Source organism: Arachis ipaensis, chromosome B6 (assembly GCF_059453495.1).
Source record: "Arachis ipaensis isolate K30076 ecotype BB chromosome B6, ASM5945349v1, whole genome shotgun sequence".
NCBI classification, from domain to species: Eukaryota; Viridiplantae; Streptophyta; class Magnoliopsida; order Fabales; family Fabaceae; genus Arachis; species Arachis ipaensis.
In genome coordinates, this window is record NC_142441.1 from 83,087,128 (window position 1) to 83,113,138 (window position 26,011).

At 40.0% G+C, this 26,011-nt stretch overlaps 3 non-coding genes across 3 annotated transcripts; all 3 read left to right on the plus strand.

Annotated features, from left to right (window-relative positions):
• The first annotated feature begins 1,420 nt into the window (after positions 1–1,420).
• LOC148561550 (small nucleolar RNA R71) lies at positions 1,421–1,528 on the plus strand. The gene has a single exon (XR_015887022.1). It is a non-coding gene; the product is annotated as a small nucleolar RNA R71 (small nucleolar RNA).
• Positions 1,529–9,584: 8,056 nt separating this feature from the next.
• On the plus strand, positions 9,585–9,692 carry LOC148561551 (small nucleolar RNA R71). Its single transcript, XR_015887345.1, has one exon. It is a non-coding gene; the product is annotated as a small nucleolar RNA R71 (small nucleolar RNA).
• A 6,450-nt stretch (positions 9,693–16,142) lies between these two features.
• Positions 16,143–16,246, plus strand: LOC148561552 (small nucleolar RNA R71). The gene has a single exon (XR_015886686.1). It is a non-coding gene; the product is annotated as a small nucleolar RNA R71 (small nucleolar RNA).
• Positions 16,247–26,011: the final 9,765 nt, after the last annotated feature.

Below are 26,011 nucleotides of genomic sequence, written 5' to 3' on the forward strand. Positions count from 1 at the left end.
TCTTGCTGTGGCCAGGAAAGGTCTTCCTAGGATGATGGATTCATCCTCTTCCTTTCCAGTATCCAGGACTATGAAATCAGCAGGGATGTAAAGGCCTTCAACCTTTACTAATACGTCCTCTACTTGTCCATATGCCTGTTTTCTCGAATTATCTGCCATCTCTAGTGAGATTTTAGCAGCTTGCACCCCATAGATTCCCAGTTTCTCTATTACAGAGAGGGGCATGAGGTTTATTCTTGAACCAAGGTCACACAGAGCCTTAAAGATCATGGTGCCTATGGTACAAGGTATTATGAACTTTCCAGGATCCTGTCTCTTCTGAGGCAATGTCAGTTGATCCAGATCACTTAGTTCATTGATGAACAAGGGAGGTTCAACTTCCCAAGTATCAATGCCAAATAATTTGGCATTCAGCTTCATGATTGCACCAAAAAACTTGGCAGTTTGCTCTTCAGTAACATCCTCATTCTCTTCAGAAGAGGAATACTCATCAGAGCTCATGAAGGGCATAAGGATGTTCAATGGAATCTCTATGGTCTCTAGATGAGCCTCAGAGTCTCTTGGTTCCTCAGAGGGAAGCTCTTTATTGATCACTGGACGTCCCAGGAGGTCTTCATCCTTTGGATTCACGTCCTCCACTCCCCCTTGTAGGTTCGGCCATGGTGCTTATGTCAATGGCCTTGCACTCTCCTTTTGGGTTCTCTTCTATATTGCTTGGGAGAGTACTGGGAGGAATTTCAGTGATCCTTTTACTCAGCTGGCCCACTTGTGCTTCCAAATTTCTAATGGAAGATCTTGTTTCATTCATGAAACTTACAGTGGCCTTAGACAGATCAGAGACTAAGTTTGCCAGATTAGAAGTATTTTGTTCAGAGTTCTCTGTCTGTTGCTGAGTGGATGATGGAAAAGGTTTGCTGTTGCTAAACCTATTTCTTCCACCATTATTAAAGCCTTGTTGAGGCTTTTGATCCTTCCATGAGAAATTTGGATGATTTCTCCATGATGAGTTATAGGTGTTTCCATAAGGTTCACCTAAGTAATTCACCTCTGCTATTGCAGGGTTCTCAGGATCATAAGCTTCTTCTTCATGAGAAGCCTCTTGAGTACTGTTGGATGCAGCTTGCATTCCATGCAGACTCTAAGAGATCATATTGACTTGCTGAGTCAATATTTTATTCTGAGCCAATATGGCATTCAGAGTATCAACTTCAAGAACTCCCTTCTTCATAGGCGTCCCATTACTCACAGGATTCCTTTCAGAAGTGTACATGAACTGGTTATTAGCAACCATGTCAATGAGTTTTTGAGCTTCTGCAGGCGTTTTCTTTAGGTGAATGGATCCACCTGCAGAAGTGTCCAGTGACATTTTTGATAGCTCAGATAAACCATCATAGAATATATCCAGGATGGTCCATTCTGAAAGCATGTCAGAAGGACACTTTTTGGTCAACTGTTTGTATCTTTCCCAAGCTTCATAAAGGGATTCACCTTCTTTCTGTCTGAAAGTTTGAACATCAGCTCTAAGCTTGCTCAGCTTTTGAGGAGGAAAGTACTTGGCTAAGAAATCCGTGACCAGCTTATCCCTAGAGTTCAGGCTGTCTTTGGGTTGAGAATCCAACCATAATCTAGCTCTGTCTCTTACAGCAAAAGGGAAAAGCATGAGCCTGTAGACTTCAGGATCTATTCCATTAGTCTTAACAGTGTCACATATCTGCAAGAATTCAGTTAAGAACTGAAAAGGATCTTCAGATAGAAGTCCATGAAACTTGCAGTTCTGCTGCATCAGAGAAACTAATTGAGGTTTCAGCTCAAAGTTGTTTGCTCCAATGGCAGGAATGGAGATGCTTCTTCCATGTAAATTGGAATTAGGTGCAGTAAAGTCACCAAGCATCTTCCTTAGATTATTATTATTTTCGGCTGCCATCTCCTCTTCCTGTTCGAAAATTTTTGAAAGGTTATCTCTGGATTGTTGTATTTTAGCTTCTCTTAATTTACTCATCAGAGTCCTTTCAGGTTCTGGATCTGCTTCCACAAGAATGTTCTTATCCTTGCTCCTGCTCATATGACAAAGAAGAAGGCACAGAAAAATAATAATAATAATAGAGATCCTTTATACCACAGTATAGAGATCCCTGTGTGAGTAGAAGAAGAGGGGGAGACAAAGAATGTAATATAATGGAAGAAACACAACTTTGAGGATGGCAGAGATGTGAGATGAGATGTTAGGATATGAATGAATAAATAGAATAAGATGGGGGAGGGATAATTTTCGAAAAATATTTTTGAAAAAGAGTTAGTGATTTTTGAAAATAGTTTTTGAAAAATGTTAGTAATTTTCGAAAATTTTTGAAATCAAAAAATAAAAAATAAGAATAATTAGTTAATTAAAAAGAAATTTTGAAAAAGAGGGAAGATATTTTCGAAAATTAGAGAGAGAGAGTTAGTTAGGTAGTTTTGAAAAAGTTAAGAAACAAACAAAAAGTTAGTTAGTTAGTTGAAACAAATTTTGAAAAGATAAGAAGTTAGGAAGTTAGAAAAGATATTTTGAAAAGATATTTTTGAAAAAGATAAGATAAGAAGATATTTTTGAAAAGATATGATTGAAATTAGTTTTGAAAAAGATTTGATTCTTAAAATCACAATTAATGACTTGATTCACAAGAAATCACAAGATATGATTCTAGAACTTAAAGTTTGAATCTTTCTTAACAAGTAAGTAACAAACTTGAAATTTTTGAATCAAAACATTAATTGCTATTGTTATTTTCGAAAATTTGGTATAAAAATAAGAAAAAGATTTTTGAAAAAGATTTTTGGAATTTTCGAAAATAACTAAGAAATTTGAAAAAGATTTGATTTGTGAAAAAAGATTTTGAAAAAGATAAGATTTTCAAATTGAAAATTTGATTTGACTCATAAGAAACAACTTGATATTAAAATTTTTGAAAAAGTCAACTCAAATTTTCGAATTTGATGAGAGAAAAGGGGAAAAATATTTTTTTGATTTTTGAATTTTTATGATGTAAGAGAAAGACACTAAAAAGATGCAATGCATGAAATTTTTTTTTTTAGATCAAAACATGTGATGCATGCAAGAATGCTATGAATGTCAAGATGAACACGAAGAACACTATGAATGTCAAGATGAACATCATAGACACAATTTTGAAAAACTTTTATTGCAAAGAAAACATGCAAGACACCAAACTTAGAATTCTTTAATGCTTAGACACTAAGAATTCAAGAATGCATATGAAAAACAAGAAAAGACACAAAACATGAAAACATTAAGATCAAACAAGAAGACTTACCAAGAATAACTTGAAGATCATGAAGAACACTATGAATGCATGAAATTTTCGAAAAATGCAAGATGCACATGCAATTGACACCAAACTTATGATATGATTCAAGACTCAAACAAGAAACACAAAATATTTTTTTGATTTTTATGATTTTCTAATTTTTTTGGATTTTTATTTTATATTTTTCGAAAATTATTTGGAAGGAAAGAAAAATAAGGATTCCAATATTTTTAATATGAATTCCAGGAATCTTGCCATGTTAGTCTAAAGCTTCAGTCCAGGAATTAGACATGGCTCACTAGCCAGCCAAGCTTTCAATGAAAGCTCCGGTCCAAAACACTAGACATGGCCAATGGCCAGCCAAGCTTCAGCATGTAATTCTGACATGACACGCCTGACATACTCATTCCCAAAGGAATAGGACATGGCTTTACAGCCAGCCAGGCTTCAACGTGCTTCATGAAACACTAGAATTCATTCTTAAAAATTTTTGAATAAAAATTTTGAAAACATTTTTATATTATTTTCGAAAACAGATGAGAATATTTTAGAAATATTTTTTTTTTGAAAAATTTTGAAAAGAAAACAAAAAAGAAAATTACCTAATCTAAGCAACAAGATGAACCGTCAGTTGTCCAAACTCGAACAATCCCCGGCAACGGCGCCAAAAACTTGGTGCACGAAATTGTGATGTCCAGGCTCGAACAATCCCTGGCAACGTGAGCAACTTGGTACGCGTAATCGTGATTAGACTTTAATTGTGTAAAATTCATGGCTCTTTCTTTCCCTGGCAATGGCGCCAAGAACATGGTGCCAATACCATGGTTCACAACTTCGATACAACTAACCAGCAAGTGCACTGGGTCGTCCAAGTAATACCTTACGTGAGTAAGGGTCGAATCCCACGGAGATTGTTGGTATGAAGCAAGCTATGGTCACCTTGCAAATCTCAGTTAGGCAGATATAAATTGATAATGGTGTTTTCGAATAATATATAATAGAATAGGGATAGAGGTACTTATGTAAATCATTGGTGAGAATTTCAGATAAGCGAATAGAGATGCTTTTCGTTCCTCTGAACCTCTGCTTTCCTGCTATCTTCATCCAATCTGTCTTACTCCTTTCCATGGCTGGCTTTATGTGATACATCACCATTGTCAATGTCTACTTTCGGTCATCTCTCGGGAAAATGATCCAATGCCCTGTCATGGCACGGCTAATCGTCTGGAGGCATCACCCTTGTCAATGGCTTCATCTTATACTCTCAGCGAATAATATGCTCGCGCACCCTGTCACGGCACGGCTATTCATCTGTCGGTTCTCGATCATGCTGGAATAGGATTTACTATCCTTTTGCGTCTGTCACTAACGCCCTGCAATCACGAGTTTGGAGCTCGTCACAGTCATTCATTCATTGAATCCTACTCGGAATACCACAGACAAGGTTTAGACCTTCCGGATTCTCTTGAATGCCTCCATCATTCTAGCTTACGCCACGAAAATTCTGGTTAGGAGATCTAAGAGATATTCATTCTAGCTTATTTCATGTAGAACGGAGGTGTTTGTCAGGCACGTGTTCATAGGGGAGAATGGTGATGAGCGTCACACATAATCATCACCTTCATCACGTTCTTGGGTGCGAATGGATATCTTAGAAGCAAAATAAGATGAATTGAATAGAAAACAGTAGTACTTTGCATTAATCTTTGAGGAACAGCAGAGCTCCATACCTTAATCTATGGAGCGTAGAAACTCTACCGTTAAAAATACATAAGTGAAGGTCCAGGCATGGCCGAGATGGCCAGCCCCCTAAAACGTGATCAATAGTCTCCTAAGATGAACAATGGATTAAAACTGAGACCAAAGATACCTAATACAATAGTAAAAGGTCCTATTTATAATAAACTAGCTACTAGGGTTTACATGAGTAAGTAATTGATGCATAAATCCACTTCCTGGGCTCACTTGGTGTGTGTTTGGGCTGAGCTTGAGTGTTGCACGTGTAGAGGTCCTTCTTGGAGTTGAACGCCAGCTTTTGTGCCAGTTTGGGCGTTCAACTCTGGTTTTGGCTCCTTTTTTGGCGCTGGACGGCAGATTTGGGTAGAAAGCTGGCGTTGAACGCCAGTTTACATCGTCTATTCTTGGCCAAAGTATGGACTATTATATATTTCTGGAAAGCCCTGGATGTCCACTTTTTAACGCAATTGGAAGCGCGCCATTTCGAGTTCTGTAGCTCCAGAAAATCCACTTTGAGTGCAGAGAGGTCAGAATCCAACAGCATCAGCAGTCCTTCTTCAACCTCTGAATCTGATTTTTGCTCAAGTCCCTCAATTTCAGTCAGAAAATACCTGAAATCACAGAAAAACACACAAACTCATAGTAAAGTCCAGAAATGTGAATTTAACATAAAAACTAATGAAAACGTCCCTAAAAGTAACTAGATCCTACTAAAAACATACTAAAAACAATGTCAAAAAGCATATAAATTATCCGCTCATCACAACACCAAACTTAAATTGTTGCTTGTCCCCAAGCAACTGAAAATCAAATAGGATAAAAAGAAGAGAGTATGCTATAAATTCCAAAATATCAGTGAAACATAGCTTCAATCATATAAGCGGGACTTATAGCTTTTTGCCTCTTGAATAGTTTTGGCATCTCACTTTATCCATTGAGGTTCAGAATGATTGGCATCTATAGGAACTTCAGATTTCGAATAGTGTTATTGATTCTCCTAGTTCAGTATGATGATTCTTGAACACAGCTTCTTTATGAGTCTTGGCCGTGGCCCTAAGCACTTTGTTTTCCAGTATTACTACCGGATACATAAATGCCACAGACACATAATTGGGTGAACCTTTTAAGATTGTGACTCAGCTTTGCTAAAGTCCCTAATTAGAGGTGTCCAGGGTTCTTAAGCACATTCTTTTTTTTTGCTTTGGACCTTGACTTTAACCGCTCAGTCTCAAGTTTTCACTTGACACCTACACGCCACAAGCACATGGTTAGGGACAGCTTGGTTTAGCCGCTTAGACCAGGATTCTATTCCTTTAGGCCCTCCTATCCACTGATGCTCAAAGCCTTGGGATCCTTTTTATTTCCCTTGCCTTTTGGTTTTCAGGGTTATTGGCTTTTTCTTTCTATTTTTTTTTCTCCTACCTTTTTTTTTTTTCTGCAAGCTTTGTTCTTTGCTGCTTTTTCTTGCTTCAAGAATCATTTTTATGATTTTTCATATTATCAAATAACATGTCTCCTAGTCATCATTCTTTCAAGAGCCAACATATTTAACATTCTTAAACAACAACTTCAAAAGACATATGCACTGTTCAAGCATACATTCAGAAAACAAGAAGCATTGTCACCACATCAATATAATTAAGCAAAGTTCAAGGATAAATTCGAAACTCATGTATTTCTTGTTCTTTTGATTTAAAACATTTTTTTAAGAGAGATGATGGATTCATATGACATTTATAACTTTAAGACATAGTTACTACTATTGATGATCATGTAATGAAGACACAAACATAGATAAGCACATATCATAGAAAATGAAAAACAGAAGAAATAAGAACAAGGAATGAATCCACCTTAGTGATGGTGGCGTTTCCTTCTTGAGGAACCAATGATGTCCTTGAGCTCTTCTATGTCTCTTCCTTGTCTTTGTTGCTCCTCCCTCATTGCTTTTTGATCTTCTCTTATTTCATGAAGCATGATGGAGTGCTCTTGATGTTCCACCCTTAGTTGCTTCCAATAATTGTGTGGAAGAAAATGTATCCCCTGAGGTATCTCAGGGATCTCTTGATTTGCAGTCAAATGTTCTACCACTGAGCTATAGACCCTTGATGGAAGCTTTTGTCTTCCCTTTCCTCTTTCTAAAGGTTTCTCTGGCCTTAGGTGCCATCAATGGTTATGGAAAAAACAAAAAAAGCTATGCTTTTTACCACACCAAACTTAGAATGTTGCTCGCCCTCGAGCAAAAGAAGAAGGAATAGAAGAAGAAGAAGATATGGAGGAGATGGAGGGATGTGTGTATGGATGTGAGTGGTGGATGTGAGTGGTGGGTGGGAATCCTGCGAGATTCACAGATCCTGAGATGATCCTGTGGGTCCACAGATCCTGAGATGATCCTGTGGGGTCCACAGATCTTGAGGTGTCAAGGCATTTACATCCCTGCACCAATTTAGGCATGCAAAATGCCCTTGCACACAACTCTGGGCATTTAGCGCCATGTTGGTGCCCATTTTGGGTGTTCAACACCCATTTGTTGCCATTTCTGGCGTTGAACGCCAGAACCATGCTTGTTCTGGGCGTTCAGCGCCAGGATGTTACCCATTTTGGGCGTTCAGCGCCAGAACCATGCTCTGTTCTGGCGTTTGAACGCCAGGCAGATGCTCCTCCAGGGTGTGATTTTTCTTCTGCTGTTTTTTATTCCATTTTCAATTTTTATATTTATTTTGTGACTCCACATGATCATGAACCTACAAAGACATATAACTAAGAAAAATAAAGTTAGATAAATAAAAATTGGGTTGCCTCCCAACAAGCGCTTCTTTAATGTCAATAGCTTGACAGTGGGCTCTCATGGAGCCTCACAGATGTGCAGAGCTTTGTTGAGACTCTCCAACACCAAACTTAGAGTTTGGATATGGGAGTTCAACACCAAACTTAGAGTTTGGTTGTGGCCTCCCAACACTAAACTTAGAGTTTGACTGTGGGGGCTCTGGTTGACTCTGCTTTGAGAGAAGCTTTTTCTGCTTCCTCTCCATGGTTGCAGAGGGAGATCCTTGAGTTTTAAACACAAGGGAGTCCTCATTCCATTGAAGGACTATTTTACCTCTGTCAACATCAATCACAGCTCTTGCCGTGGCCAGGAAAGGTCTTCCTAGGATGATGGATTCATCCTCTTCCTTTCCAGTATCCAGGACTATGAAATCAGCAGTGATGTAAAGGCCTTCAACCTTTACTAATACGTCCTCTACTTGGCCATATGCCTGTTTTCTCGAATTATCTGCCATCTCTAGTGAGATTTTAGCAGCTTGTACCCCATAGATTCCCAGTTTCTCTATTACAGAGAGGGGCATGAGGTTTATTCCTGAACCAAGGTCACACAGAGCCTTAAAGATCATGGTGCCTATGGTACAAGGTATTATGAACTTTCCAGGATCCTGTCTCTTCTGAGGCAATGTCAGTTGATCCAGATCAGTTAGTTCATTGATGAACAAGGGAGGTTCAACTTCCCAAGTATCAATGCCAAATAATTTGGCATTCAGCTTCATGATTGCACCAAAAAACTTGGCAGTTTGCTCTTCAGTAACATCCTTATTCTCTTCAGAAGAGGAATACTCATCAGAGCTCATGAAGGGCATAAGGAGGTTCAATGGAATCTCTATGGTCTCTAGATGAGCCTCAGAGTCCCTTGGTTCCTCAGAGGGAAGCTCCTTATTGATCACTGGACGTCCCAGGAGGTCTTCCTCCTTGGGATTCACGTCCTCCAATCCCCCTTGTAGGTTCGGCCATGGTGCTTATGTCAATGGCCTTGCACTCTCCTTTTGGGTTCTCTTCTATATTGCTTGGGAGAGTACTGGGAGGAATTTCAGTGATCCTTTTACTCAGCTGGCCCACTTGTGCTTCCAAATTTCTAATGGAAGATCTTGTTTCATTCATGAAACTTACAGTGGCCTTAGACAGATCAGAGACTAAGTTTGCCAGATTAGAAGTATTTTGTTCAGAGTTCTCTGTCTGTTGCTGAGTGGATGATGGAAAAGGTTTGCTGTTGCTAAACCTGTTTCTTCCACCATTATTAAAGCCTTGTTGAGGCTTTTGATCCTTCCATGAGAAATTTGGATGATTTCTCCATGATGAGTTATAGGAGTTTCCATAAGGTTCACCTAAGTAATTCACCTCTGCTATTGCAGGGTTCTCAGGATCATAAGCTTCTTCTTCATGAGAAGCCTCTTGAGTACTGTTGGATGCAGCTTGCATTCCATGCAGACTCTAAGAGATCATATTGACTTGCTGAGTCAATATTTTATTCTGAGCCAATATGGCATTCAGAGTATCAACTTCAAGAACTCCCTTCTTCATAGGCGTCCTATTACTCACAGGATTCCTTTCAGAAGTGTACATGAACTGGTTATTAGCAACCATGTCAATGAGTTCTTCAGCTTCTGCAGGCGTTTTCTTTAGGTGAATGGATCCACCTGCAGAAGTGTCCAGTGACATTTTTGATAGCTCAGATAAACCATCATAGAATATATCCAGGATGGTCCATTCTGAAAGCATGTCAGAAGGACACTTTTTGGTCAACTGTTTGTATCTTTCCCAAGCTTCATAGAGGGATTCACCTTCTTTCTGTCTGAAGGTTTGAACATCAGCTCTAAGCTTACTCAGCTTTTGAGGAGGAAAGTACTTGGCTAAGAAAGCCGTGACCAGCTTATCCCAAGAGTTCAGGCTGTCTTTGGGTTGAGAATTCAACCATAATCTAGCTCTGTCTCTTACAGCAAAAGGGAAAAGCATGAGCCTGTAGACTTCAGGATCTAATCCATTAGTCTTAACAGTGTCACATATCTGCAAGAATTCAGTTAAGAACTAAAAAGGATCTTCAGATGGAAGTCCATGAAACTTGCAGTTCTGCTGCATCAGAGAAACTAATTGAGGTTTCAGCTCAAAGTTGTTTGCTCCAATGGCAGGAATGGAGATGCTTTTTCCATGTAAATTGGAATTAGGTGCAGTAAAGTCACTAAGCATCTTCCTTACATTATTATTATTTTCGGCTGCCATCTCCTCTTCCTGTTCGAAAATTTCTGAAAGGTTATCTCTGGATTGTTGTATTTTAGCTTCTCTTAATTTTCTCATCAGAGTCCTTTCAGGTTCTGGATCTGCTTCCACAAGAATGTTCTTATCCTTGCTCCTGCTCATATGACAAAGAAGAAGGCACAGAAAAATAATAATAATAATAGAGATCCTTTATACCACAGAAAAAACACTAGAATTCATTCTTAAAAATTTTTGAATAAAATTTTTGAAAACATTTTTATATTATTTTCGAAAACAGATGAGAATATTTTAGAAATATTTTTTTTTTTTTTGAAAAATTTTGAAAAGAAAACAAAAAAGAAAATTACCTAATCTGAGCAACAAGATGAACCGTCAGTTGTCCGAACTCGAACAATCCCCGGCAACGGCGCCAAAAACTTGGTGCACGAAATTGTGATGTCCAGGCTCGAACAATCCCTGGCAACGTGAGCAACTTGGTACGGGTAATCGTGATTACACTTTAATTGTGTAAAATTCATGGCTCTTTCTTTCCCTGGCAATGGCGCCAAGAACATGGTGCCAATACCATGGTTCACAACTTCGATACAACTAACCAGCAAGTGCACCGGGTCGTCCAAGTAATACCTTACGTGAGTAAGGGTCGAATCCCACGGAGATTGTTGGTATGAAGCAAGCTATGGTCACCTTGCAAATCTCAGTTAGGCAGATATAAATTGATAATGGTGTTTTCGAATAATATATAATAGAATAGGGATAGAGGTACTTATGTAAATCATTGGTGAGAATTTCAGATAAGCGAATAGAGATGCTTTTCGTTCCTCTGAACCTCTGCTTTCCTGCTATCTTCATCCAATCTGTCTTACTCCTTTCCATGGCTGGCTTTATGTGATACATCACCATTGTCAATGGCTACTTTCGGTCATCTCTCGGGAAAATGATCCAATGCCCTGTCATGGCACGGCTAATCGTCTGGAGGCATCACCCTTGTCAATGGCTTCATCTTATCCTCTCAGTGAATAATATGCTCACGCACCCTGTCACGGCACGGCTATTCATCTGTCGGTTCTCGATCATGCTGGAATAGGATTTACTATCCTTTTGCGTCTGTCACTCACGCCCTGCAATCGCGAGTTTGGAGCTCGTCACAGTCATTCATTCATTGAATCCTACTCGGAATACCACAGACAAGGTTTAGACCTTCCGGATTCTCTTGAATGCCGCCATCATTCTAGCTTACGCCACGAAGATTCTGGTTAGGAGATCTAAGAGATATTCATTCTAGCTTATTTCATGTAGAACAGAGGTGTTTGTCAGGCACGTGTTCATAGGGGAGAATGGTGATGAGCGTCACACATAATCATTACCTTCATCACGTTCTTGGGTGCGAATGGATATCTTAGAAGCGAAATAAGATGAATTGAATAGAAAATAGTAGTACTTTGCATTAATCTTTGAGGAACAGCAGAGCTCCACACCTTAATCTATGGAGTGTAGAAACTCTACCGTTAAAAATACATAAGTGAAGGTCCAGGCATGGCCGAGATGGCCAGCCCCCTAAAACGTGATCAATAGTCTCCAAAGATGAACAATGGATTAAAACTGAGACCAAAGATACCTAATACAATAGTAAAAGGTCCTATTTATAATAAACTAGCTACTAGGGTTTACATGAGTAAGTAATTGATGCATAAATCCACTTCCTGGGCCCACTTGGTGTGTGTTTGGGCTGAGCTTGAGTGTTGCACGTGTAGAGGTCCTTCTTGGAGTTGAACGCCAGCTTTTGTGCCAGTTTGGGCGTTCAACTCTGGTTTTGGCTCCTTTTCTGGCGCTGGACGCCAGATTTGGGTAGAAAGCTGGCGTTGAACGCCTGTTTACGTCATCTATTCTTGGCCAAAGTATAGACTATTATATATTTCTGGAAAGCCCTGGATGTCTACTTTCTAACGCAATTGGGAGTGCGCCATTTCAAATTCGGTAGCGCCAGAAAATCCACTTTGAGTGCAGGAAGGTCAGAATCCAACAGCATCAGCAGTCCTTCTTCAACCTCTGAATCTGATTTTTGCTCAAGTCCCTCAATTTCAGTCAGAAAATACCTGAAATCATAGAAAAACACACAAACTCATAGTAAAGTCCAGAAATGTGAATTTAACATAAAAACTAATGAAAACATCCCTAAAAGTAACTAGATCCTACTAAAAACATACTAAAAACAATGTCAAAAAGCGTAAAAATTATCCGCTCATCAATGAGCTTCTTCCTGGGCCCTTTGCCTTCCTATATGTGACCTTCTTAGTTGCTGAGCCAGTGTGGTATAGACCATTCGCTCGAGTGTGACTGGCCTCCCTGGGTTCACCCAGTCTGGGCTGCTGTCCTCAAATATTACCTTGGCGTTGTTGCACAAGCGGAGAATGGTGCTGGGGTACCAAAGTCTGGCACCTGAGTCAGCTTTCTCAGCTGACTCTTGAATCCCTTCGGCAATGAGCTCATGCTCTTTGATTTCCCCACCTTGCACTAAGCATTGTACCATAGTGGCTCGATTGATGTTAACCTCTGAATTATTAGCAGCTGGTAGGATGGACCTCCTTACAAGCTCAAACCACCCTTTGGCCTCAGGGTGAAGGTCTCCCCTTTTTATGAATTTTGGTCTCCCATCTGAATACCTCTCCCAGTCAGCGGCTATGACACAGATATCTGATGCTATTTCTGAGAGCTCATCCTTATCGGGGCTTCTACTTATCCTTGCCTGATAACTCTCCTCATCAAAATGAGGTGATTTCAAGTGAAGAGCTCTTGTTATGGCACTTGGGCTGAAGTCCACCTCCCTTCCTCTCATATAGCTTTTGAAGGTTGGGGCTTTGGTCTTATCCTCTCTAACTGCATTTGCATAGAATTCTTTGATGAGGTTTTTATTGATCTTCCCCTCTGGACTGGTGAGCAATTGCCACCCCCTCTGTTCGATTTTTCTCCAAATCTGTGGTGATTCATTGGCATTGATTTGGAAGATTAATTCTGGCAATATCCTTCTGGCACTTATCTGCTCAAATTCATACTCATGAAAGGCAGTCTTGAATCTCTTGTCATCAAAAGGAGCACTCTCCATAGGCCCTTTCCTCTTTTGCCTCTTTGAGCTTGATGATGCCATGACTTGAATTGTTGTTTGAGGGGATTTGGGGCTTCCGATAGATGAAGAGTGGGTTGGTTAAAGCAATTTGTGATGAAGAGTTTAGTGTGCCAATAGAAGTGTGGAGAGTGGGGATTTGGATGTGAGGAGTGAGCATGCACTAAGGTTCACTTATATAAGAAAATCATGAGTGAGTGAAGGGTGTGGATTGCATGAATGTTTACTAGATGGACGGATGGGGTTGTATATGAAGGAAAGACAAGGATCATCACTTTAATGATAGTGATTGGTTCGGTCTTCAAGGGTTTTCTTTCTCCAATGTTGCATGGCAGCGTTTTCCCATGCGTTTCCTCTTGAGACATGTGTGTAGTGCTCTTCATTAAGTGGCAAAATCTCCACCATTTAATTGTCCAATCAATCCCTTTTTATGCTTCTTTTCCTTTTCTATAAAGATTTGAAACAAGGAAATTAATATCATAAAAAAAATCTACGGCTAGAAAAAATGAAAGAAAGGATTTGATTATTTGTTTATGAATTCCAACTAACTAACTAACTATTGGTGGGTCCTTATATGCATTTTGGTGGCACCATGGGGTGACACCAAACTTAGTTTGAAGTAATGTGATGAAAAGTTTTGTTCAAAGCTTCCAAGACTAGCATGCATCTTGGTTTGCTTTGAACACCAAACTTGTTCCCCACTATATTTTGCATAAGAAGATTTTCACCAATTATTTGTTAAGTTTAGATTGAAGCTCATAAAGATTGACTTATTCATTATCATCTGAAAGCATATAAAACATGGGTTGCCTCCCATGAAGCGCTTCTTTAGCGTCACTAGCTTGACGGTTTTCCTTCATCATGATGGTTGGTGGTGCTTAAAGTCCTCCCCTCTTGCGGTGGACTTGTATTCATTGGTTAGATCAATAATCTCCACATGTTCCAGGGAAAGAACTCTGTTGATAGTGAAGACCTTGGGTAATTGAGATGGCACAGTAGGGAGATTAGGGGGAATATCAGGGAAGTAGGCTGAGACAACTCTATCCCCTGGAGAGAAGTCTTCCGTAGGGATCTTCTTGTTCTTCCACCCTCTTGGTACCTTCTTCTTTGTTTCTTTTGAGGTTGCCTTCCCCTTGGTGACCTCTTTTTCTAAAGGAGCTGTGGTGCTGTCTTCACCTGCCTCTAGAGGTTTAGGTTCCTCCAACTTTTCCTTGAGCTGTGGCAATTACTGTTTTCCTTGTTTGTCAGCTAAGGGGATCTCAGAATGAACTGGCTGTGCTTCAGTGCTTGTTTCCTCCTTCAGTGTCTCATTATCATTTGTGCTTAGTTCCTTGTCCTCTTGATCTGTTTCTTGTGAGAGTTTGAAAACATTGAAGTTGAGTCGTTCATCATGGATTCTCAATATTAGCTCCCCTTTCTCTACATCAATAAGTGCTCTGGCCGTAGCTAGGAATGGTCTTCCCAATATGATTGGATAAGTGTGACTCTATTCCATGTCCAGAATGACAAAGTCTGTTGGGAGAAAGTACTTCCCAACTTTTAGCAACACATTTTCCACCACTCCTATTGCTTGCTTTTGAGTTTTATCAGCCAGTCTGATAATGACATCTGTGGGCATTATCTCATTGATCTGCAGCCTCTTCACCAGGGATAAGGGCAGTAAGTTGATGCTGGCCCCTAAATCACATAGTGCTCTGTCGAACATGTTTTCACCTATGGCACAAGGTATATGAAAACTTCCTGGGTCTCTTCTTTTTGTAGGCAACTCAGGTTGAATAAGGGCACTACATTCCTTGTTCATCACTATAGTCTGCCCTCCCTTGAGTGAGCTTTTCCTGGGAAGAAGTTCCTTCATATACTTGATGAATGCAGGCATTTGTTGAATTACCTTGATGAATGGTATGTTCACATGCAGAGATGCAAATAAGTCTAGGAACCTTGAGTATATTCTTTTTCCCACAGCACCATTGAGCAGTTGAGGGAATGGTGCATAGAGCTTCAGCAGCTCTTGTTGTGAGATTTCTGGTTCTTTGTGATCTCTATCCTCCTCCTTTGTTGAGTTGTCTTCAGGTTGTTTGCACACTTTGCTTTGCTTGTCTTCAATCTCTTGATCACTTGTAGTGACCATTTTGCAATCTTCCCATCTTACTTTCTTTGCTTCTCCCTTGGGGTTTTTCTCCGTGTCACTTGGGAAGCTATCAGTAGGTTTGGGAATCTTCTCAGCTAAATATCCCACCTGAAATTCCAGCTTCCTGATGGTCTCTCCCTGGTTCTTAATATGGGCTCGCACCTCCTCATTGAACACCTTATTTTCTTGAATCTCTTGGCATATTCTTTCAAGTAAGGCTTCAATCTTAGAGAGCTTGTCATCAATTGATGAGTGATTCGGAGCAGACGTGCTATTTTGGTTTTGATAAGTATGTGGAGAAGTGTTGTTGTGGGGGTGTTGAGATGTCCTCTGGGTGAATTGCTTTTGATCTTGCTCACTTTCCCACCCAAAGTTCGGGTGATTTCTCCATCCAGGGTTGTAAGTCTTGGAGTATGGATCATAGTTTTTCCTTGGTGAATTCCCAATGTAGTTAGCTTGCTCCTGACTCCCCTCTGCTTCTTCATTCACTCCTTCTTGGATTCTTGATGAAGATGAGATTGCTGCTACTTGGTTCCTCTCCATCTTCTTGGTGAGGTCAGCCAGCTGCTGGGTAATGAGCTTGTTTTGGGCCAACAGAGCATCTACATTGTTTAGCTCTATCACTCCTCTTGTGTTCCCTCTTTCGGAAGCATAGAAGTAGTCATTTTCTGCTACTGTTTCAATAACATCTATGGCTTCCTCAATGGTCTTCTTCTTGTTCAAGGATCCTCCAGATGAATGGTCTACTGCCTTCTTTGACTTATAAGAGAGCCCTTCATAGAAAATGTGCAGCTGGACCCATTCGTTGAACATGTCAGGTGGACACCTCCTTGTTAAGTCTTTGAACCTCTCCCATGCTTCATACAGAGTCTCACCATCTTGTTGCCTGAAGGTTTGAACCTCAGCTCTCAGCCTATTGATTCATTGAAGAGGGTAGAATCTTGCTAAGAACTTGTTCACCACATCCTCCCAAGTTGTCAAGCTCTCCCTTGGGAAGGATTCCAGCCACTTGGCTGCCTTGTCTCTGAGTGATAAGGGAAATAAGAGCAGTCTATAGGCGTCAGGATGAACACCATTAGATTTCACTGTGTCACATATTCTCAGCAAGGTGGTCAAATGTTGATTGGGATCTTCTTGAACACCTCCTCCAAACGAACAGTTGTTCTGAACAAGGGTGATGAGCTGTGGTTTAAGTTCAAAGTTGTTGGCATGGATTGTTGGCTTTTGGATGCTACTTCCACAATTGCCTGGGTTTGGATTAATGTAAGAGCCCAAAACTCTTCTATCCTCCCCAGCATGATTTGCTCCACCTCCTCTGCCATGGTTGTGAGTCTCTTCTTCATGATGATTTTCCATGTTTTCTTCCATGTTTGGTTCAAAGTATTCCTCAAACTGTTCCTCCTCTTCTTCAGCACCAACTACTCGTTTTTCTTTTGCCTCCCTCCTTAGTCTAAGGAAGGTTCTCTCTGGTTCAGAATCAAAGGAAGTTGAAGCCCCGCTTCTTCTCCCTGTCATACAACCAACAAGTACAAGCAGAGAAAATAGGTGCAGACAGTATTTGTGTCAAAATTGCTGTTAGTTGTGGGTGATGCAATATATCAAACAGTTAGTGGGTTAGCAAACAGAATTAAAAATAACAAAAAAAAAACAAAAGAGTAGAGGGAGAAGGGAAGAAGTATAATTAAAACAAAAAGTAAATCACTCAAACAGAAAATGAAATTCACAAAATAAAATGCTCAATCTAGTGATCTTCCAATCTCATCATTGTTGATGCACAATCAATCCCCGGCAACGGCGCCATAAACTTGATGCACGGAAAACTTGTCTCTCAACAAATCTCCCTTCGGCAAGTGTACCAAAGTTTTCGTCAAGTAAAAACTCACAATAGAGTGAGGTCGAATCCCACAGGGATTGATTGATCAAGCAACTTTAATTAGAAGAATGTTCTAGTTGAACAAATCCAGGATTTGGGTTGAGAGTTGCAGAAAATAAAATGGCGGGAATGTAAATAACAGAAAAGTAAATGCTAGAATTAAAGGACTGGAAGTAAATGACTGAAAATAAATTGCAGAATTGTAAATGGGAATGGGGGATTTGCGCATAAAAGTAAATGGCAGCAATTAAAGAGAATGGGTAAGATCAGAGATGGGGAGTTCATTGGGCTTAGGAGATGTTGCAATTCTCCGGATCAAGTTCATTTTCATCTCTTCCTCAATCAATGCACTCATTGATCTCCTTGGCAATCTTAAGTGATTGAATTACAATTTCTTGCAATTCAATCTCTCAAATCTTGATCAATAGCCAATTCCTTGGTCAATTGCTCATGAGAAGAGATGAAGTATGGTCACTGATTATACCACATGCATTTTCCAAATCAAGTATTGAGAGGGTTATAGTCATATACCCATCCAAACCCAATTTGGTCCAGCATGAGAAAGCATTTCTAGCTTGATCTCTTCATTCCTCTTTCAAGGTTCAAAGGAGATCCAAGTTTGAATAGCTTCTCTTCCAAGATAACTACTCAATTGGATGAAGATCGAAAGCTTTCAAGTAAAATCAAGAGGAAAGATAGAAGAAGAATAATAAAAATTAGTATTGATCCATCAAATTACAACAGAGCTCCCTAACCCAATGAAAGGGGTTTAGTTGTTCATAGCTCTTGAAAATGAAAACAAAGATGGAGAATACATCATAAAACTAGAATTTGCAAAGAAAGTAAAATACAGAGAGTAGTTCTCTTTTTCCCAGCCTCCAGAGCTTCTTTACAATTCAAAGCTACTCCTATATATACTACTCTTCTCAGCTTCTAGTTTACTCTTCAAGTCTTGGGCCTTTGGATCTTGAGTTTGAAACAGTTCTTTTCTTCATTTGGGCTTGGCTTTACTTGCAGAGAGAAAGTGCTAAGTGGGCAGAGACTTCAGCTCAGGACGTTAGGGGTGTTAATATTTAGTGAGAATATAAGTTCGAGAACGTTAGTGACACTTAACATTGTCACTAACGTTCCAATGCACCCCTTTGCCTTACGTTAAAACCCACGTTAACTAGGTTAACGTGGCTTTTAACGTTGCCTTATTAATCCTTCGAGAATGTTAGTGACACTCAACATTGTCACTAACATTCCAGTGTGCCCCTTCTTGTTTCACGTTAAAGCCCACGTTAACTAGGTTAACGTGGCTTCTAACGTGGTCCTTGCCAACCTTCGAGAACATTAGTGACATTCAACATTGTCACTAACGTTCCAATGTGCCCTTGGGTCTCACATTAGATTCCACGTTAACTAGGTTAACGTGGCCTCTAACGTGGCCATCTTTAGCCATCCCAACGTTAGTGACAATGTTGAGTGTCACTAACGTTGGCTCATCCTTCATTCCTCATCGTTAGCTTCCACGTTAACTAAGTTAACATGGAGGTTAACGTGACTCTTGGGGGTTGTGTGGTTGCTTCAATGTTAGTGACAATGTTGAGTGTCACTAACGTTGTCGACAACTCTTCATCCTTTACGTTAGTTCCCACGTTAACCAAGTTAACGTGGGAGTTAACGTGGTACTTTGCACCATAGGCCAACGTTAGTGAAAATGTTCAGTGTCACTAACGTTGGCTTCTCTTCCCCCCTTAACGTTAGAGGCCACGTTAACTAGGTTAACGTGGCTTCTATCGTGGCCACTTATGAGTAATTGCCAACGTTAGTGACAATGTTAAGTGTCACTAACGTTGGCTCAACTTCTCTTCTCCACGTTAGAGTTCACGTTAACTTAGTTAACGTGACTCTCTAACGTGGGCATTGATGGCTTTTTGAGAATGTTATTGGCAATCACTTTTCTCATTAATCTTGCAAGTTACCTCCCCTTTTCTTGCTTCCTTTTTGGTCCTGAAATCAAGCAATAAAGTGCATCAAAGCTCTAGTCTAAGTCATGAGTAATGCAACATAATATTTGTCACTAAACTTATGCAAAATCCTCATGAAATTATGTAAAATGCACAATGTATGCTTGAATCAAGGCATAAGTGAATATTTACCCAAAACTAGCTTATTTCCTAAAGAAATGTATGAAACTATCGTAAAAGCAGTAAAGAAAAGGTCAGTGAAACTGGCCAAGATGCCCTGGCATCAGAGATGTTGGACGAGGTCAAACAGGCCTTTCTTAACGTGTTGGAGGAGAACTGGGGACAACCTCCTTATCTTGACACCAAAAGGTTTTTAGCAGTGGTTGACTTATTTTGTTTTTGTTTTGTTTCATTTTGTTGAGCTTGTTCTTTTTCTCTCAATTTGTAACGGGGTTTTTGCTATTTTTTCCAGAGATGGTTAAAAACAATGATTCCATGAATGCTTTTAAAAAGGCGAGGAAGGCGACTGCGGCCCTAAACATCTCGGCCAAGGTGGCTGGGGAAGGATCCTCTCATGTTTTACTGAAGCCATCTGTACTGAGCTCTCTTGGACCGAGGAAGACGATTCCTACCCCTCGAGTTCATTTGTTCGATCCTCCACAAACTTCTGCTGCGACCTCTTCTCCAACCGACGCTCCTCCTCCGAAAAAATAAAAAAACAGCTGAGCCTTTTAACCTTGATGCCCCTGACTTCGATGTTGTCGAGTTTGTGGACCAGCAAATTGGTCCTTATGGTACTATCCCTACTGACGATGTTTCTCTTCTTCGCCATCTGGATTTTATTACTTGGAGTAGCATCAAGATGGCACACATGGGGGCAGCTTTATATCGGACTGCCCAAGATCTTCCTATTCATGCTACAAAGGCCTTTATGGAGGAGGGTAAGCTGGAGTTCAACCGGATGAAGGGTTTAAAGGAAGAGCTCAAGGTGAAGGTGACCAAGTTGGAGAAAGAGCTGGAGGGTGAAAAAACTAAAGCTATCGCCTTGGCGGCTTCTGCAAAGTTGGCTGAAGATACGGCGTTGAAGCATAAGGAGAGCTATGTCACCACATATAGGGAGATGATGGATCTCAGGGAAAGTTTGGAGTCTGTCCGAGCTGATTATGCCGAACTTCAAGGTCAGTTTGTAGGCAGTGTTACTGCTGCTTATGAGAATTTGAAGGAGCAAGTTCGAGTTCTTGCGCCCGAGCTTGACCTTACGCTCTTCAGCTTGGACAACATTGTGAAGGACGGTAAAAATGTCCCTGATGATCCAGATGATGATGACGATGTCGAGCCTCCTCCTGTGCCTACTGCCAATGTCTCTGTTGCGCCCACTTCTTCAACTCATGCAGATGGTCCTCCCGCGTCGAATCCTGACTGTCAGATCCTGAACAGAGATTATGGGACAGTAGATGCAGTGCCTCTTCAGACTCGTCCTCCTTCACCTTGGGATGCAGCTGCTGGGAAGTATGTGGATTCTCTTTGATTGTTTCTGATGTATTTGTGTATTGCCCGGTCTGTGGGCCTTGAACTCTTTTTATTTTGTAGTTTATGCTCTTAACTTCTGGATACTTTTAGTTGCTTTTTTAGCAACTTTATTTTGAAAAAACAAAGGTAGTTTTTCAAGTCCTTTCGGGTCGACTTTAGGTGGCCTTTTATAACAACCTTGTTTTCTCTTTGAGATATGCTTTTCTATGTTTTTTTGAAAACTTAGGGAATCTTGAGAGTGTTGGAGTCTTGTTGTCCAATCTCTTTTGATTGCTGGTGCACGAATTGTGAATCACACTTTTCACAACTTGTACCACTAACCAGCAAGTGCACTGGGTCGTCCAAGTAATACCTTACGTGAGTAAGGGTCGATCCCACAGAGATTGTCGGCTTGAAGCAAGCTATGGTTATTTTGTAACTCTTAGTCAGGATATCAATAATAATTCTCAGTTTTAATAGGAATGAGTAAAAGAACATGGATTAAATAATACTTGTTATGCAGTAATGGAGAACAGGTTGAGGTATTGGAGATGCTCTGTCTTTTGAATCTCTACTTTCTTACTGTCTTCTTCTTCACGCACGCAAGGCTCCTTCCATGGCAAGTTGTATATTGGTAGATCACCGTTGTCAATGGCTACCATCCATCCTCTCAGTAAAAATGGCCCAAATGTGCTGTCACCGCACGGCTAATCATCTGTCGGTTCTCATTCATGTTTTAATAGAATCCGTTGATTCTTTTACGTTTGTCACTACGCCCAACACTCGCGAGTTTGAAGCTCATCACAGTCATCCCTTCCCAGATCCTACTCGGAATACCACAGACAAGGTTTAGACTTTCCGGATCTCAGGAATGGCCGCCGATAATTCTAGCCTATACCACGAAGACTCTGATCATGAACCAGGAGGCTAAGAGATACACATTCAATCTAAGGTAGAACGGAAGTGGTTGTCAGGCACATGTTCATAGGTTAAGAATGGTGATGTGTGTCATGGATCATCACATTCATCATGGTTAAGTACGAGTGAATATCTTGTAACAGGAACAAGCGTGTTTGAATGGAAAACAGAAGTAATTGCATTAATTCATCGAGACACAACAGAGCTCCTCACCCCCAACCAAGGGGTTTAGAGACTCATGCCATCAAAAATATAATATGAAACATGTAAAAATGTCATGAGGTACAAAATAAATCTCTAAAAGTAGTTTTTATACTAAAGTAATAACCTAGGTTTACAGAAAATGGGTAAACTAAGATAGATAGTGCAGAAATCCACTTCTGGGGCCCACTTGGTGTGTGCTTGGACTGAGCATTGAAGCTTCCATGTGTAGAGACTTTTCTTGGAGTTAAACACCAAGTTGCTACCTGTTTCTGTCGTTTAACTCCAGTTTTTATGCCAATTCTGGCATTTAACGCTAGAATAGGGTAAAGACCTTGCGTTAAACGCCAATTTGCGTCGTCAAAACTTGAGCAAAGTATGGACTATTATATATTTCTAGAAAGCCCTGGATGTATACTTTCCAACACAATTAAGAGCGTGCCAATTGGGTTTCTGTAACTCCAGAAAATCCATTTCGAGTATGGGGAGGTCAGAATCCAACAGCATCTGCAGTCCTTTTCCAGCCTCTGAATCAAATTTTTGCTCAGGTCCCTCAATTTCAGCCAAAAAATACCTGAAATCATAGAAAAACACATAAACTCATAGTAAAGCCCAGAAATGTGAATTTTGCATAAAAACTAATAAAAACATAGTAAAAACTAACTAAATCATACTAAAAACTACCTAAAAACAATGCCAAAAAGTGTATAAATTATCTGCTCATCACAACACCAAACTTAAATTGTTGCTTGTCCCCAAGCAACTGAAAATCAAATAGGATAAAAAGAAGAGAACATGCAATAAATTCTAAAATATCAATGAAACTTAGCTCCAATTAGATGAGCGGGACTAGTAGCTTTTTGCCTCTAAACAGTTTTGGTATCTCACTTTATCCTTTGAAGTTCAGAAAGGTTGGCATCTATAGGAACTCAAAATCCAGATAGTGTTATTGATTTTCCTAGTTCAGTATGTTGATTCTTGAACACAGCTACTTTATGAGTCTTGGCCGTGGCCCTAAGCACTTCGTTTTCCAGTATTACCACCGGATACATAAATGCCACAGACACATAACTGGGTGAACCTTTTCAGATTGTGACTTAGCTTTGCTAAAGTCCCCAATTAGAGGTGTCCAGGGTTCTTAAGTACACTCTTTTTGCTTCGGATCACGACTTTAACCGCTCACTCTCAAGCTTTTCACTTGACACCTTCACGCCACAAGCTCATGGTCAGGGACAGCTTGGTTTAGCCGCTTAGGCCGGAATTTTATTCCTTTGGGCCCTTCTATCCATTAATGCTCAAAGCCTTGGATTCTTTTTATTATCCTTGCCTTTTGGTTTAAAGGGTTACTGGCTTTTTGCTCTTGCCTTTTGGTTTAAAGAGCTATTGGCTTTTTCTGCTTGCTTTTCCTTTTTCTTTCTTTTATTTTTTTTATTTTTTATTATTTTTTTTGCAAGCTTTGTTCTTCATTGCTTTTTCTTGCTTCAAGAATCAATTTTATGATTTTTCAGATTATCAATAACATTTCTCCTTTTTCGTTATTCTTTCAAGAGCCAACAATTTTAACATTCATAAACAACAAATTCAAAAGACATGTGCACTGTTCAAGCATTCATTCAGAAAGCAGAAAGTATTGTCACCACATCAAAATAATTAAACTAATCTCAAGGATGAATTCAAAATTCATGTACTTCTTGTTCTTTTGTAATTAAAGTATTTTTTATTTAAGAAAGGTGATGGATTCATAGGACATTCATAGCTTTAAGACATAGACACTTGAACACTAATGATCATGTAATAAAGACACAAACATGAATAAACATAGAGCATAGTAAATGAAAAATAGAAAAATAAAGAACAAGGAAATTAAAGAATGGGTCCACCTTAGTGATGGCGGCTAGTTTTTCCTCTTGAAGATCTTATGGAGTGCTTTAGCTCCTCAATGTCTCTTCCTTGCCTTTGTTGTTCCTCTCTCATAGCTCTTTGATCTTCTCTAATTTCATGGAGGAGGATAGAATGCTCTTGGTGCTCCACCCTTAGTTGTCCCATGTTGAAACTCAATTCTCCTAGGGAGGTGTTAATTTTCTCCCAATAGTTTTGTGGAGGAAAGTGCAACCCTTGAGGCATCTCAGGGATTTCATGATGAAGAATTTTCTCATGCTCTTGTTGAGGTCCATGAGTGGGCTCTCTTCTTTGCTCCATCCTTTTCTTAGTGATGGGCTTGTGAGATGAATCTCTCCATCTCCCATGACTCGGATGTGGAAGCAATTGTCTTTCCTTTCCTCTTTCTAGAGGTTTCTCCGGCCTTTGGTGCCATTAATGGTTATGAAAAAACAAAAAACAATGCTTTTACCACACCAAAGTTAAAAGGTTTGCTCGTCCTCGAGCAAAAGAAGAAAGAAAGTAGTAGAAGAAGAAGAAAATAGAGGAGATTGAGGGCGATATGTGGTTCGGCCAAGGGGTAGAAGTAGTGGTTGTAATGCGTGAAAATGAAGGAGTGGTGAGGGGTTTATATAGGGGTATTTGGGAAAGAGTGTTATGAAAATATGGGAGAGAGAGAGAGAGAGAGAGAGAGAGAGAGAGAGAGAGGTGGGGTAGGTGGGGATCCTGTGGGGTCCACAGATCCTGAGGGGTCAAGGACTTATCATCCTTGCTCCATTTAGGCGTGCAAAACGCCCATAGAGTGCAATCCTGGCGTTAAACACCAGGTTGCTGCTTGTTTCTGGCGTTAAATGCCAGACTGTAGCTTGTTTCTGGCATTTAACGCCAGCTTGATGCTTCTATCTGGCGTTAAACGCCAGTCTGATGCTTTTTACTGGCATTTAAACGCCAGTAAGCTCTTCCTCCAGGGTGAGCTATTTTTAATGCTATTTTTGATTTTGCTTTGATTTTTGTGACTCCACATGATCATCATCTTAAAGAAAACATAAAATAAAAATGGAAAATAGAAAATTAACATAGATAAGTAAAAATTGGGTTGCTTCCCAATAAGCACTTCTTTATTGTCTTTAGTTGGACCTTACTGAGCTTTTAATCTAGTCTCAGCATTGAGCATTCTTGCTCAACATTGCCTTCAAGATAATGCTTGACTCTCTGTCCATTAACAATGAACTTCTTATTAGAATCAATGTCTTGAAGTTCCATATAGCCATATGGTGACACACTTGTAATCACATATGGTCCCCTCCACCGGGATTTCAGTTTCCTGGGGAATAATCTGAGCCTAGAGTTCAACAGCAGAACCTTTTATCTTGGTTCAAAGACTCTGGATGACAGTTTCTTATCATGCCACCTTTTTGCTTTCTCCTTGTAAATTTTTGTATTTTCGAAAGCATTGAGTCTGAATTCCTCTAGCTCATTTAACTGGAGTAATCTCTTCTCTCCAGCTAACTTAGCATCCATGTTTAGGAATCTGGTTGCCCAGTAGGCCTTATGCTCCAGTTCCACGGGCAGATGACATGCCTTACCATACACAAGTTGGTATGGAGAGGTTCCTATAGGAGTCTTGAATGCTGTTCTGTATGCCCACAGAGCCTCATCCAAGCTTCTTGCCCAATCCCTTCTACGGATACTTACAGTCTGTTCCAGGATTCTTTTTAATTCTCTATTAGAGACTTCAGCCTACCCATTTATCTGTGGATGATATGGAGTTGCTACTTTGTGGCTAATTCCATATTGAACCATAGTAGAGTAAAGGTGTTTATTGCAGAAGTGAGTGCCCCATTACTGATTAGTGCTCTAGGGACACCAAACCTGCTGAAGATATGTTTTTGGAGGAACTTCAGCACTGTCTTAGTATCATTAGTGGGTGTTGCAACGGCCTCTACTCATTTGGATACATAGTCGACTGCCACCAGAATATAAGTATTTGAGTATGATGGTGGGAAAGGCCCCATGAAGTCAATACCCCATACGTCAAACAACTCAATCTCTAAGATCCCTTGCTGAGGCATGGCGTAACCATGAGGCAAATTACCAACTCTCTGGCAGCTGTCACAGTTACGCACAAACTCTCGGGAGTCTTTATAGAGAGTAGTGAAGAACCGGATTTCCTATCGGTAAAGAAATTCACAAATCTATTATCGCGTTGCAAGTATAGCTTCTAAACCAACAGAAAATCCTTTCTTACAAAAGTTTTGGTTGTCACAAGTAACAAACCCAATAAAATTTATAAACCGAAGTATTTAAACCTCAGGTCGTCTTCTCAAGGAATTGCAGGGAGGTGTTCTT